This window comes from Pteronotus mesoamericanus, unplaced genomic scaffold (genome assembly GCF_021234165.1).
Source record: "Pteronotus mesoamericanus isolate MK-2021 breed Mesoamerican mustached bat unplaced genomic scaffold, CSHL_Meso_final contig_27, whole genome shotgun sequence".
NCBI classification, from domain to species: domain Eukaryota; kingdom Metazoa; phylum Chordata; class Mammalia; order Chiroptera; family Mormoopidae; genus Pteronotus; species Pteronotus mesoamericanus.
In genome coordinates, this window is record NW_026555115.1 from 17192145 (window position 1) to 17206719 (window position 14575).

Here is a 14575-nt window from a genome sequence, read left to right on the forward strand (position 1 = left end):
CCTCTATCTATGAGTCTGCCTGTATTTTGCTTGTTAGTTCATTTTGCTCATTAGATTCCACATGTAAGTGGCATCATATGGGACTTGTCTTTCTCTGATTGGCTTATTTCACTGAGCATAATGCTCTCCAGGTCCATCCAGGATGGTGCAATATTTACTGCTCTTGTATATGGGCAGTGGGGTCAGTGGTGGGAGCAGAGGTGGCACTCTCTTCCCTGCAGTCATTTAGGAACTCAGGCTCTTTCCATATTGTGGTTCCTCCATTTCCTAAGGTCTCAGAATCTACTGCTGGATGCTCTGCATGCCACCAGCAGAAAGGAGAAGAGGGACAGTACAAGATGGCACAGGAAGTTATAATGGGCCCAGCTTGCAAGTGGAGCTTATTATTGGCCACTCCTAAATGTGAGTGAGGCTGGAAAGAATGTCCCAACTGTGGTACTAGGAAAAGAAGGAAAATCATCTTGGTGCATACAGAACCTTTTAGCCAGGGGTTAAGAAATCCATCCTGCACTGGCCGGGTAGTTGAATTTGTTAGAGCTGATATGCCAATATGCCAAGATTATAGGTTCCACCCCTGGACAGGGCACATATAAGAATCAACTAATGGATACATAAATAATTGAAATAATAAATCTCTCTCTTCTCTCCTTCCTCTCTCTCTCTAAAACTCAATAAATTTTAAAAAGGAAAGAAATTCACCCTAATGTTTTTTTTCCCCCTCAGAAATGAAGCTTTTATCAATGAGACCTTCACCTTCAAACTCTCCTAAGAGCTAAAGTATCGTTATCACCACCACAATCAGAACCATTAGCATCATTTACATGGTTTATTGATTTTGGCACATAATCAAGTTTTGCTTTCCCCTCCCACTACCTCAACCTCCCCAGGGCAATCAGATTAGTCACCAGGATGTCATTGACCCTGGTCCTGGAGCAGAGGGCCCTGTTTATGACTAATTGCCTAAATTTAAAAGCCAGGGCCCAAGACTGAGATTTATTCACTGGTTGTCAAAGCTCTTCAGAGACAAGAAAGTGACTCTTACGTTTTGTGTCCCTACTTTGCCCCTCCTGCTGCCTTGGACAAACCTCTGCGTGGGTTCCTCAAAGGGTTATGGTGATAAAGCACAATCAGAAATGAATCATTTCCTCCTGGACTGAGGTGGTGGACTGAGGTGGACTCCTTACCCATTAGGACTTTGGATCCAAGCTCTGCCCAGTCTAACAGTGTCTATCTTACAGCTGCTGGTCCCAGGGAGGATGAAGTACTCTGGTTGGGCTGATGATAAGGTCATTTCTGTGTCAGGTCAGAACCAAGATCCTCTAGGGAACACTAGTCCAGTAACTTCTTCCCTGCACCTTCCATATCTTCTAAGCCATATCTTCCTGCCATTCATGGAAGCCAAGGGTGGGGGTCACCTCTTCTGGGATAACATCCCATTCTGGCCCTTGCTGGCCTCAGCTAGAAAGAGTTCTCCTAGCCACGACTGCACCTGGACCTATAGGATCTACATTGGTTCTCAACTGGGGGGTAATCTTGTTCCCCAGGAGACACTCAGCAATATTGAAAGAGATTTTGATTGTACTACTAGGGGAGTGCATCTAGGTGGTAGAGGCTAAGGATGCTGCTAAACGTCCTATGATACACAGGACAGCTCCTCTCTACCACCCAGCAAACAATAATCTAGTTCAAAATTTCAATGCCAAGATTGAGAAGCCCTAAATTACCCAAACAGATGATGTTCTGTGATCTGCACTTTCGTACCAGGTAGGCTCTGTTTCCAGGGAAGCAAGGAAGGTCTGCTTCTTCCCAGATATTCCTCTGCCCTCACACCAGAAACCATAGAAATGAAGGGAGAGACCTTTCATACCCTGGGCTGGGGAAGGCTGGGAAGGAATCTCCCCTGAAAATCTCTAAAAGTAAGATGTCTCATTCATCCTTGGGCATAGGGAGAAGGGAGGCCAGGTTAGTTTGAAGGTCAGTGTGGTGCAATGAAGTGCAGTGACCAAGGGCCTTGGAGTCAGATGGACCTCAATTCAAATATTATCCCACTGCTTTTAGCTGTGTGACCCAGGCAAGTTCCTTAACTTCCTTGCTTTTAACTTTCTTACAATGAAATGAGTATAACACCTTTAATTTGTAGGGTTTTGATAAGCATTGAATGAGATGACACATGCAAAGAGCCCAGCACATTGAAGGCACTCTCTTTGAAACTGAGAATTCTGAAATTCTCTGAAGAGTAGCTCAGTGACAAAGATCTATGCTGATTACTGTGCTATTCTTTAGCATTAATGGATAACTTGGCTGCTGTAGGCTAGATGGGAAGATAAAGGCCACCAGGAAGCAAAGAATTTCAGGTCCTCAATGATGTGTTAGTAGAACTGAAAATATAAAATGCCCACTATACTCTTTTTTAGTTGCTATGACAATATTACAATGGGTCCCATCCTTGGGCAAAAATGGAATGAAACATATATTGTTTCATGGAGGTATTTTAGCTTAATTCAGAAACATATTTTAAAGGTTAGCAGAATATCTGCATCTTGAGGAGAATTGTGGAAGTAGGATTAAGCTGTGGGAGAGCCAAATTTGGTCACAGGTGTGACAAGGGAGAGCCTATCTTGACTTCCCCCAGCCCATCTTCTGGATTTTCATGGCTTGGGGTACCTCAGCAATAGAAAACCTGAGGCTCCAGGAAAGTGCTCCCTCTGTGCCTTGCCAGTTCACACAGCAGTCAGGCCAGATCCTGGCAATCCCGTGCACACCTTTTGCTGGGAGGGAGGATTTGATGTGCTACTTGAGAAAGATTAGCAACAAAATGTTCATGCCCCTTATTTCTATAAGTTCCCTTCTCAAATATTCCTTTAATGACACAATGAAAACAAAGCTGTGAGTGCATAATATTCACTGCAGTGCTGTAGATGCCAGCAAAGGATTCGATGTTTCCTGATGTCCAGTTAGGGAGGATGGTTACACAAATGATGGAGCACTTGTAGGATGGAGTATGGTGCTGTCTTCAAAGAATGGTACTTAAAATTCAGTACAAAATTTTATTATATTGTTTTATTATTCAGTACAACATTATATATAATGTTGAACGTAAAAAGAGACAGGAGACAAGTTTGTAGGTATCTAAAATGTATTTCTGTTAAATTTTGCTTAAGATAGGCAAAATTGGATAGAGATGTGTTTTAAATCATTTTCTTCTATGCCCATATTCTGTTCCAGTATTTTTTTTTCCTCAAGAGCAATGGCAGAGGGCTGGAGAGAACACAGCCTTGTGCCAGGATTCCAGGGTAAAGGGCTCACCATTTCTGAAGCTGCCATGACAACCCCCAATCCTGTGGGAGTCAAATGGTATCTTTCTAAACCAGAGAAGACATGTGCCATGTGAATCCCCCAAAAAGCAAGTACTGGCCCAGAAACTGGATGAGACTTTAGGGGGTGGGAAGTTAATTGGAGCCAGGGTGGAACTTGAGCACAGTGCTCCTGGCAGGAACAGGTAGAGGCTGGCTGAAAGGCTGAAAGTATACCTTCCTCTGAATGGCCCCGCATTAAGTCACCTCCAAATTATTTCCCTTCCTTTGTCATGGCTGGTCAGTTGTAAGAAACAGAAACTCCTTCAAGCTGTCTCAATGAAAGGAGCATTTGGCAGAAGGAAACGGGATTTCACAGAGTTCCTCCTCCCCCTACCCTGCAGGAAGCAAAGGAAACTCAGGAAGCCGTTAGCCAGCAGCAGCCTCCGCCTCTCCCCAGGGCCACATGGGGCCTCCACCTCTGTGGCTCTTCCTTTTCTCTCACTAGCACTTGGTTTCTGTGCCAAAAGAGGCCCAACATCAGGGTTGCCACCCTGGCGTGGCCTCAACTCTATGTAAAAATGATAGCTAGTTCCCACACCTTTGCCTGAAGGTCCCGAGTTCCTCCCACATACTGGGAAAGGGGAGGAATCTAACTGGCCAGCAGAAGGACCACCAAAGTATCTCTTCACCCAAAGGCAGGGTTGCAGTGAACCAGTATCTTTAAAACTCTCACCCTAACACTCATTTTCAGGGACTGGCATGTACTGCAGTCTGGCCTCTCCTGAGGCGCACTGCTGGATGTCCTTCCCTTCAGAATAGCCTGTATTTGCCTTACAGCAAAAATGCCCCCTTCGTTCAAGTCCCAGCCCAAGCTAGCCTCTTTGTTCCCAGGGACCCTACTGGAAATTTAAGTGCCTGATAAGGCTTCCTGACTACCCCAACTGTCTCCTGTGTCTGTGTCTCAAGTTAGGACATGGGTGCTTGAGAGCAAACCTCCTGTTGTCAGCTTCTTTGGAGTCCCCATGACTCCTGGGAAGATGCTGAGCTCCCTGAATGATCAGCTAGCTGATTATCACCAGGGATTTCACTGATGGCCAGCAAAATGTATGTTAGTACAATTCCTGATGGCCTGTGAGGAGGACTCTCTGCTGAGAAGGCCAGGGTTAAAGATCAGAGTGCTGTGAGGCTCCGCTTGCTGGGGTTGCAGGAGGAGCCTGTGGGAGTGGGTGGGCCTGGATACTGAGGACAAAGTCCAGTAATAAATTACATGAGCCCAGAGTGCTGCTCCATTTCCTCCTTGGGCCCTTCCGTCCCTTCCTGCTTTCCCATACTCTCCTCCACACCCTAAGCCCTGGCACTGCTTCCTGTTCTGCTCTTTCAGAGTGCCTAACGTGGAGGGGAAAGGGAGTCAGCCAGTCCCCAGTCCTGATAAGGTAAGGGAGCACCTGGGGGCTTCTCTGCCTGTTGGATGTACTGGGTCTACAGGTCTTTGTTCTGTCAGATGGGAGGATGGGAGGGGTTGGTCACCTCTCAGAGGAGGGTGGCTTGGCAAGTGGGGCATTGGGAGGCTCAAATCTGGGTAAATGCTGTAAGGCTCACCTGCAGACAAGGTAGAACAGGCCTATGAAGTAGAGAGGTAGAGATTCCCTTTAGGAGCCTGGAAACCAGAAACGCCAGCCTAGAGTTTTGGTCCATCAAGCTGAGAGCCAGCCTGAGGAGCCAAGGAGGAGGGAGAAGTATCCTGGCCCTCTGCTACAGGAAGGCAGATGTGCTGGCTCCGGGGGGGGGGGGGGAGGCAGTTTGCAGGGGCTGCCTGAGCCCAGCAGCCTCTTCAAAGCAGGAGGGCCTCGCCATGACATCAGGTGGCATGAGGATATCCCAGGGGCCGCTGATTGGGCACCAGGCAGATATCAGCTGTGCTGCATGTATCATCACAGTACACATTCACAGCACAATGGTATTATTGCCTCAATTTCATGGATTTGGAGTCTGAGGACCATGGAAGTTGAGGTGCCCACAGGAAGAAGCTGAGCTAGGGCCTTACTCTAAAACCTGAGCTTCTCAGAGTAACATGGATGCTTGCCTGGACAATTATGAATGATCAAGTTAGTCACCTCTGGATGGCCTGGGCACCAGGGTGAGGCAGGACCCTGTCTATTTGGTCTCAAAGCCTCCTCTGGATGACCTGTGGGTTGTCAGGGAAAGGAGTGACTGAGAGGAGACCACCACTGAGGGCTCCCTAGCTGCCTCACCTGAGTTGCCAGCATGGTGGGCATCCATCCCAGTTCATAGAAGAGGACATTTGATTCAAGGACTTTGGTAGGGACTGGCCAAGGTCAGTCTCCTGGCAGGTGTGGGGGCCCATCCCATATCTCCTAAATTGCATGTGTTTATTCCCTACAACTAGACTTTCCCCCTTAGGTTCCACTCTATAACTTTGGACTTGAAATTTGTTCTCAGTCATAAAACCCCTGAATTCAGTTCATAATTTTAGTTTGAAGAAAACCAAAACTGTGTGGGGCTCTCTAGAGCTGGAGCACACTCCCGAATGAACCACCCAGCTCCACATATTTCGTGCAGGAGGCTTTCCCCAACACCTGAACCACCTCGGAAGCTGCTGGCTGGCCCTCAGGGGCCTCTTTCAGGAGAACCTCCACTCTGTGCATCTATCTTGGATGCTGCTGCATCCTCAACGTAGGCAGGTGCTAGGGGGACCCAGGTCTGGGGAGAGGCAACAGGAGGGAAAAACCCATCCGAGTCACCTAAATTCATTTACATAACTTTGTGTTTTTCCTGTTTAACCAAGGCTCTCGCTTTCACATTTTCACTCAGTCTACATAACAAGTCATTCAGGGAGGAAGAACAGTACATTCATCACAAGGAAAACATTGAGGTGAAATAGGGTAAATGCCTGGCTCGATGCTACTGGACTCTGAATGCCTTGAGTGCATGGGCTGAACCTCCTCTGTCCCCTTGTTTTTATTACCCTCATCCAGGGCATGGCAGAGACGAAGCATTTGGCAAATGTATGTTGAATAAAGGTCTGGAGTAATTTGTAGCAGAAGTAAAGCTGCAAGTGAAATTACGTTTACAGTTCCAGTGCCATTTTAGACCCTCTTGCCTACCTCCTCAATTAATCAAGCAGCTGGCATCATGTTCCTTCATTGCAGGGCGGTCAAGTGAGACTGTGCAAAGGAAAAGTGGGCACCAGGAAATCAGAGGTAGAGATCAAATGAGCCAAGACAGCTTGGGGAAGGGTGGTGGCAGAGAAGAAGGCTGTGGGGGAGAGAGAGTGATGGTGGGGAGAAGGGGATGTTGCAGGTTAAGGTAACAGCAGCACAAAGATGCAGAAGAAAGAAAGTACCTGCCCAGATTGGGATCTCAGCTCCATATTGTCACACATGACAAGGTTTTTGACAGTGGGGGTGACTAGGCCTTGTGCCCACTAAGGAAGGACAGGACAGAAGACTATGGCTTCACATCTTCACTCCGGGCTTACCTGGGCAGAAGAGAAGGGAGCCCTGGTGAGGACCCAGGAGCATTGTGCCTCTGGGACAGGGGGGTAACTCTTAAGGACATGTATCTGCTGGGCTGCCAGTCCCATGTTTTTATGGGAATGGCAACCTGTGAACATCACCCTCATGCTTGGCCACCTTATGTGGGGTAGCCCTCCCTTTCAGCAGAAGAATATGGGCAACATAGAGGAGCTGAGCCATCTCTGGCTGGATCAGGGCACATGGAAAGGCTCAGAATCTGGGCTCAGAAGCCCATTTCCCTGGTGTGTACTGCCAAACCAAGTACCACCAAGAGATCTCAAGTCATTGGGGTTACTGCTATCAGCTCCTCTCATTCCTCTCTGTCACTGAGCTTGGTGGCTGATCTTTGCAGAGAGTCGTCACTGTGGGGAGGGGGGATTTCAAGCACCCTAGACAGCCTTATGGACAGTAAAATAAATAATAAAAGTAATCTATGCACATGGAAAAGCCAAACATAACAGAAAGGAGCATCATGAAAAGTTTCCTCCTACCTCCCTCCCTCTACTTCCCAACCCCGTCCCTCTCTCCAGAAGAAAGCACTGTTAACAGTTTAATATAATTACCTCCAGGAAAGATGTATCTTCATCTTTATATATGTATGTATCTCCTATATTTTTAAACAAAAATGGCATTATGCTATCAAATATACCTTGTTTTTATTACATACTTATATATCAACACATATATTAGCTTGAACTGTATGAAACTGCCAATATTTTACTATCTTGACTGTCTGGACTGGTGTGGCCCAGCCTGGATCCCTATCAGCTGCTGGATTGTGCTGACTTCCACTGAGCGGTGGCCCTTCCCACCTAGGCCAGCCCATTCAGTCTTCATTCTCTTTGGAGTGGAGAATTTTATGTGAGGGCCCATTGGTTCCAGGGATGTGAAGAATAAGCAGTTAGCTGGTGGCATAGGGCAGCTTCTAAATCTCCCGATCCCTCTCTAAGTCCCCAATGCCCTTTCTGCCCAGAGAATATCTGCCCCCCTTCCTAGGGCAATGCTTGGTCAGCCTTCCAGGATAGGGGCCCCTTCTAGCCTGATATTCCATAGACCGTAGTCTCAATGTTGGTTATGCTACTCAGATCCAAGTCTCTTCATCGTGAGGTGGGAGTCTCCATAGGGCTCTCATGTACCTTAAATGAGAGGATTTAAGTGCTTCACATGCCACCAGACACATTCTGACCCCATCCTTGCCTCAGCAATACTTTGATTTTCTCCCTAGCTCCACCTCTTCAATCGCCTTTCAGTATTTTTTTCTTTTTTAAAAAAATATATTTTATTGATTATGCTATTACAATTGTCCCAATTTTCTCCACTTTGCCCCTCTTCACCCACTCCCCCTATTCCATCCAGCAATCACCTCCCTTAGTGCATGTCCATGGGTCATGCATATAAGTTCTTTGGTTACTCCTTTACCTATACTGTCCTTTACATCCCCCTGCTTATTTTGTAGTTACCAATTTGTGCTTCATAATTTCTATACATTTCCTCCCTCATTCCTCCCCTTCCTCTCCCAACTGCTATCCCTCCAAATGATCTCCATATCTATGATTATGTTCCTGTTTTGCTTGTTTGCTTAGTTTGTCTTTTTAGAGTCTGTTATTGATAGTTGTGAATTTGTTGCCATTTTAATGTTCATAGTTTTGGTTTTCTTTTACTTAAATAAACCCCTTTAACATTTCATGTAATAGTGGTGTGGTGATAATGAACTCTTTTAGCTTTACCTTGTCTGGGAAGCACTTCATCGGCCCTTTGATTCTAAATGATAGCTTTGCTGGATAGAGTAATCTAGGTTGTAGGTCCTTGTTTTTCATCACTTTGAATACTTCTTGCCAGTCCCTTCTAGGCTGCAAAGTTTCTTTTGAGAAATCAGCTGGCAGTCTTTTGGGAATTCCTTTGTAGGTAATTGTCTGCTTTTCTCTTGTTGCTTTTAAGATTCTCTCCTTATCTTTAATCTTTGACATTTTAATTTTCATGTGTCTTGGTATGGTCCTGTTTGGGTCCTTCTTGTTTAGGCCTTTCTGTGTTTCCTGGACTTGTATGTCTATTTCCTTCACCAAGTTAGGGAAGTTTTCTTTCATTATTTTTACAAATAAGTTTTCCATTTCTTGCTCTTCCTCTTCTTCTGGTACCCCTATGATTTGGATGTTCGTACATTTAAAGATGTCCCAGAAGTTCCTAAACCTATCCTTGTTTTTTTAATTTTTTTTTTTTGCTGCTGTTCTGATGGAATGCATTTTTCCTTCCTTCCTTTCCATCATTGATTTGGTTCTCTGCTTCATCCTCTCCATTGTTAGATTTTTCATTATTTCATTTAATGCAGCCTGGGTCTTTTTTAATGCTCTTGAAGTACTCAATGAGTTCCTGGAGCATCCCGATAACCAGTGTTTTGAACTCTGCATCTGATATGTTGCTTATCTCCATTTCTTTTAGTTCTTTTTCTGGAGTTTTGTTTTGTTCTTTCATTTGGGCTATATTTCTTTGTCTCCTCATTTTGGCAGTCTCCCTGGGTTCGTTTTTTTGTATTAGGTAGAGCTGCTTTGACTCTCTGACTTAGTAGTGTGGCCTGTTTTAAAAAACAAACTTGTTAGGTTGTAAGGGGTGGAGCCATAGGTAATCACTGGGGTGGTGCAACTCGTTTCACCACTTTATTGCTCTGTGTTGGGGAGGGCTTGCAGAGGGGCAATGCTACTGCCTGGCCTCTGGCATTTTGCCCAGGAGGAAGCTGTCTCCCAGCACTTGCACTTCACTTTCTCTGTGCATGTCACTGGTGCCCTTCCAGCTGTTGCTTTTGTGCTGAATTGCAAAAGGGGTGGGTCTGTGCGAGTCCTAAGTCCCTTGTAGGCCCTTTAAGAGAAGCCTCTTAAGAATTCCACACTTTATTCTGCCACTCTAACTTTACTGGTTTTCACAATCAGAAGCTATGGGGACATATCTTCCTGGTGCTGGAACCCTGGGCTGGGTAGTCTGGACTGGGGCTGGGTAGTCTGGACTGAGGCTGGGAAACTGAGGTATCCCTCCTCTTTTTTATCCACCACAAGTGGATGTGGGACTGCCTGTTCCTGTCTCTGCACCTCTCAGTCTCCACACCTCTCCACTTCTCCAGCCCTCTCCAGCCCTCTCCAGGCCTCTCCAGGCCTCTCCAGGCCTCTCCATGTCTCTCTGTACCTCTCTGCATCTCCACCCCTCCTACCTGTCTGGATAAATGTGGGTTCTTTAGATCTTTGGTAGCTAGACTTCCGCATAGCTCGATTTTCTGACAATTCTGTGTGATATTTGTTTTGTAGTGTATTTGTATTTTTTGCTATAGTTGTGCACAGAGGTGAGGCATGTTTACCTACACCTCCATCTTGACTGGAAGTCCAGCATTTTATCATCTACTCTCCTGCACTCCAGTTCAATAATGCTCCAGAAATCCATTTTATTAGTGAGCTTTAGAACCCCCAGAAGTTCTAAAGAGGACTTTGGGAACCAGTAAAGCACCTACACACTTGGGTTCAGCCACACTGACCTACCTCAGGGCTGGACAAGGGTGCCTGAGCTAAGAAGAAGGCATCTCGCTCCCAAGGAGCAGGAACTTGCAAATATCCCAGGACTTTCCCTCTGGGCAATGCTTCACCTGCTTTCCTGGGATATTCCCAGTGGCCATTTATCTATCTGCACATTGATCCACCCATCCATTCATCCATCTCTTCCTCTCTCCCTCTCTCTCTCCTTCCCTCCACCCATCCATCTAACCTCCCACCCACCTATCCATCCATCCATTCCTCTATCCACCCACCCAACTGTCCATCCATCCATACATCCACCTACACACTCACTTGCTTATTTATTCACCCATCCATCCACCCACCCACCCATCCATTCATTCAGCAAGCATGTACTGAGCCCCTACTGGGATGAATAAAGCATAGTCCTGCTATTAAGTTTCTCACAAGTATGGGAGAGACATACAATGGCACATAAAAACAGGATTAAGTGCTGAGGTAGAAAATTGCAGCTGCTGCATGTGAGGATATCTGTGCCCATGTGTGTGTTACACATATGCATACATATGTGTTCTTTCCACACTCATATCAGATCCAGTACACTGAAGTAAGAGAAGATATGGAACATTTCAGGAATTGCATGAAATTCAGTGCAATCTGGGTGGAAAGAGGTGAGATACAAAGCAGGCTGAAAAGGTAATGATCCTGAAAGACCTTGAATGCCATAAAAATGTGGCCTATTCTTAGCTGTGGAGGTGCATCTTTTAGATGCAAAGATCACTTGGTTAGTGGAATGAAGGATGATTTTTGGAAAGACCGCAGGAAGCAATTCCACCTTGGAGGCTTCTATTCTCCCAAGCGAAGGATGATAGGGGACTAAAGGATGGGAATGAGGGGAGAGAGCCTCTAGTTTTTCCCTTCTTTTAATGTCTCTTAATTTAGTTTTGGTAATACTCATAGAATAAGTTAGAAAGTGTTCTCTGTGTTTCTGTTTCCTGAAAGATATTGTCAAAATTGGTATCATTTCTTCCTTAAATGATTGGTAGAAATCATTGGTGATATAGGCCTATTAATATTGTCTGTTTCTCCTTGTGTGAGTTTTTTTACTTTAATTTTCTATTTTTCAATTACAGTTGACATACAATATTTTATTAGTCTCAGGGGTGCAACCCAGTGATTAGACATTTATATAACTTACTAAGTGATCACCCTGATAAATCAAGTGCCCATCTGACACCATAAACAGTTATTAAAATATTATTGACTAAATTCCATATGCTGCCCTTTATATCCATCCCCATGACTATTCTGTAACTACCAATTTGTAATTTTTAATTCCTTTACCTTTTTCACCCATCCCACCGACCTCCCTCCCATATGCCAACTGTCAAAATTTTCTCTGTATCTATGAATCTGTTTCTGTTCTGCTTCTTCACTTATTTTGTTTTTTAGATTCCACATATAAGTGAAACCATAAGTCATTTGCTTTTCTTTGTCTGACTTATTTTACTCAGCAAAATACCCTTTAGGTCCAACTATGTTGTTGCAGATGGCAAAATTTCATTCTTCTTATGGCTGACTTATAATCTGTAGTATAAATGTACCATTTCTTTATCCACTCATCTGTTGATGGACACTTAGAATGCTTCCCAATTAAATGCTTGGTTATGAACATATGAATGTATATGTCTTTTCAATTTAGTGTTTGAGTTTCTTTGCATAAAGACCCAGAAGTAGAATTGCTAGGTCCTTCTTTGTCTCTTGTTATATAGTCTTTGTTTTAGTCTATTTTTTGCTGGTATAAGCATTGATATGCCAGTTTTTTGTTTGTTTGTTTCCATTTTCATAAAATATCTTTTTCTATCCCTTTACTTTTAGCCTGTTTGTATCTTTTGATCGGAAGTGAGTCTCTTGTAGTCTCCACATGTCTTTTGATTGGAACATGCAATCCATTTGCATTTAAAGTAATTGTTGATAGAAAGGAATTTATTACAATTTTAGAAGACCCTTAACATTTCTCATAATACTGGTTTAGTGGTGATGAACTTCTTTAGCTTTTTCTTCTCTGGGAAGCTCTTTAGCTGTCATTTGATTCTAAATGATAGCTTTGCTGGGTAGAGTAATCTTGATTGTAGGTCCCTGCTTTTTATCACTTTGAATGTTTCTTTCCAGTCTCTTCTGGCCTGCAAAGTTTGTTGAGAAATCAGCTGATAGTCTTATGGGAACTCCCTTGTAGGTAACTAACTACTTTCCTCTTGCTGCTTTTAAGATTCTCTCTTTGTCTGTAATATTTGGCATTTTAATTTGATGCGCCTTGGTGTGGGCCTTTTTGGGTTGATCTTGTTTGGGACTCTGAGCTTTTTGGACTTGTATGTCTATTTCCTTCACCAAGTTAAGGACATTTTTGTAATTAGTTTCTCACATATGTTTTCAATTCCTTGCTCTATCTTTTCTCCCTCCAGCACTTCCATGATGTGAATGTTGATACACTTGAAGTTGTCCCAGAGGCTTCTTATACTGTCCTCGTTTTTATTATTATTAGTGTTGCTGTTCTGATTAGGAGTTTTCTGCTTTCTTATCTTTCAAATCTCTGATTCAATCCTCTGCTTTATCTACCCTACTGTTGATTCTCTATAATATATTCTTTGTCTTAGTTATTGTATTATTCATTCCTAACTGGTTCTTTTTTATGTTTTCTATGTCCATTTTTATGTTTTATGTCTCTTTGTTGAAGTCCTCCCTAAGTTCATCTGTTCTTTCCCTAAGTTCATTGAGCATCCTTAATAAGCAGTGTTTTGAACTCTTCATTGGGTAGATTCCTTGGTTTCATTTTGTTTAGGTTTTTTTTTTTTTCCTGGAGTTTTGTTCTGTTCTTTAATTCAGAACATGTTTCTTTGTCTCCTTATTTTTGCTGCCTCTTTGTGTTTGTTTCTGTATATTAGACAGAGCTGCTATGTCTCCCATACTTGGTAGAGTGGGCTTATGTGGTGGGTGTCCTGTAAGGTCCAATGGTACAGCCTTCTCAATCACCCAAGCTGGGAATTCCAGGTTAGCCCCCCAGGTGGACTGTGTAGACCTTCTTGTTGTAGTCGAGCCTTGATTGCTGTTGGTACCTCAGAGGGAGGGAATTGCCCCCAACCCAATTGGCTACAAGATCTGGCTGCAATCACCATGGAGGATCAGCTGTGCAGGAGCTGCCCCCACAGAGCAGGACTTACATGATGGCTCTCGTGTCTGCTGAGTTTGCTCCTTGAGTGTGTGGCTTGTGAAGGTGGCTGTCCACTGGGTCTGTTGGCTCTAGGGACTCCTAGGAGGTACAGACCAAGGTCAGCGCCACTTGTGTTCTGCCCTGGACTACCCAGCATGTGCTACAAAATGATCTGCAGATGACTGATATTTGTGCTGGGCTTGAGGTGCCCAGGAGAGGCCAAGCTGCAGGCCAAGGCTGGCTGCCACTAGTGCTGAGCCTGGGGCCATTTAGCAAGAGGTACAGAGCATGCTGAGGCTAGATGCTCCTTGTTTGGGAGATTTTAGGAAAGTCTGAACATGAGCCAACACAGGCCATGTGTATGGAAATGCCATTGGGTCTGAAAGTTGGATGGGGTGGTGCTTAGGGGAATCATCAGTCTGGGGCAAACAGAGTGAGCCAGGCTGATGGAAACTCAGGTATAGTGCTTGCCTATTGGCTCTGTAGAGGAAAGGCTCATTAAAGGAACAGCCCCTTCTGCCAGTACTTCTGTCTAGGAAAAAGCTGCCCTCTTCCGCACTTTCACCCTGATGTCAGACAATTCAGTTCCTCGCTGTGTGTCTCTGGTGCCTTTTAAGCTGCTGTCCCAGGGCTTAAGGTCAGAGCAAGTAAGTCTGAGTAAGTCCATTCATGGACCCTTTAAGAGAAATGCCTGGGACTTTAGCAGCTCTCCCCTTATCAGCCATGATCCCTGCTGTTTTTTTACAGCTAGCAGTTCTGTGGACTTCTCTTTCTGGTACTGGGACCCTGGGCTAAGGGTCCTGGTGTGGGTCTGGGACCCCTCACTTCTCAAGAGAGACTTCTGAGGCCAAGATATTTGTCATGATTTTTAACCACCACAATTGGGTGTAGGATCAATCTGTTTCACATCTTATCCCTCCTACAAGTTTCAACATAGTTCTTCTTTATATTCTTATGTGCAGGTCTTGTGTTCAGGTAGATTTTAGGTGGTTCTAAGTGACGGTTCTGTAATTTAGTTGTCATTTTGAGGTGGTTGTGGGAGGA

The 14575-nt window shown here is 44.6% G+C and overlaps 1 protein-coding gene across 1 annotated transcript in view; it reads left to right on the forward strand.

The window, feature by feature from the left end:
• The first annotated feature begins 4590 nt into the window (after positions 1-4590).
• Positions 4591-14575, forward strand: part of MYO7B (myosin VIIB) — a 116872-nt gene continuing 106887 nt past the window's right edge. Inside the window, exon 1 of the mRNA XM_054575055.1 lies at positions 4591-4729. The gene's annotated coding sequence lies outside the window, so the exon portion shown is untranslated. The remainder of the gene's footprint in view (positions 4730-14575) is intronic.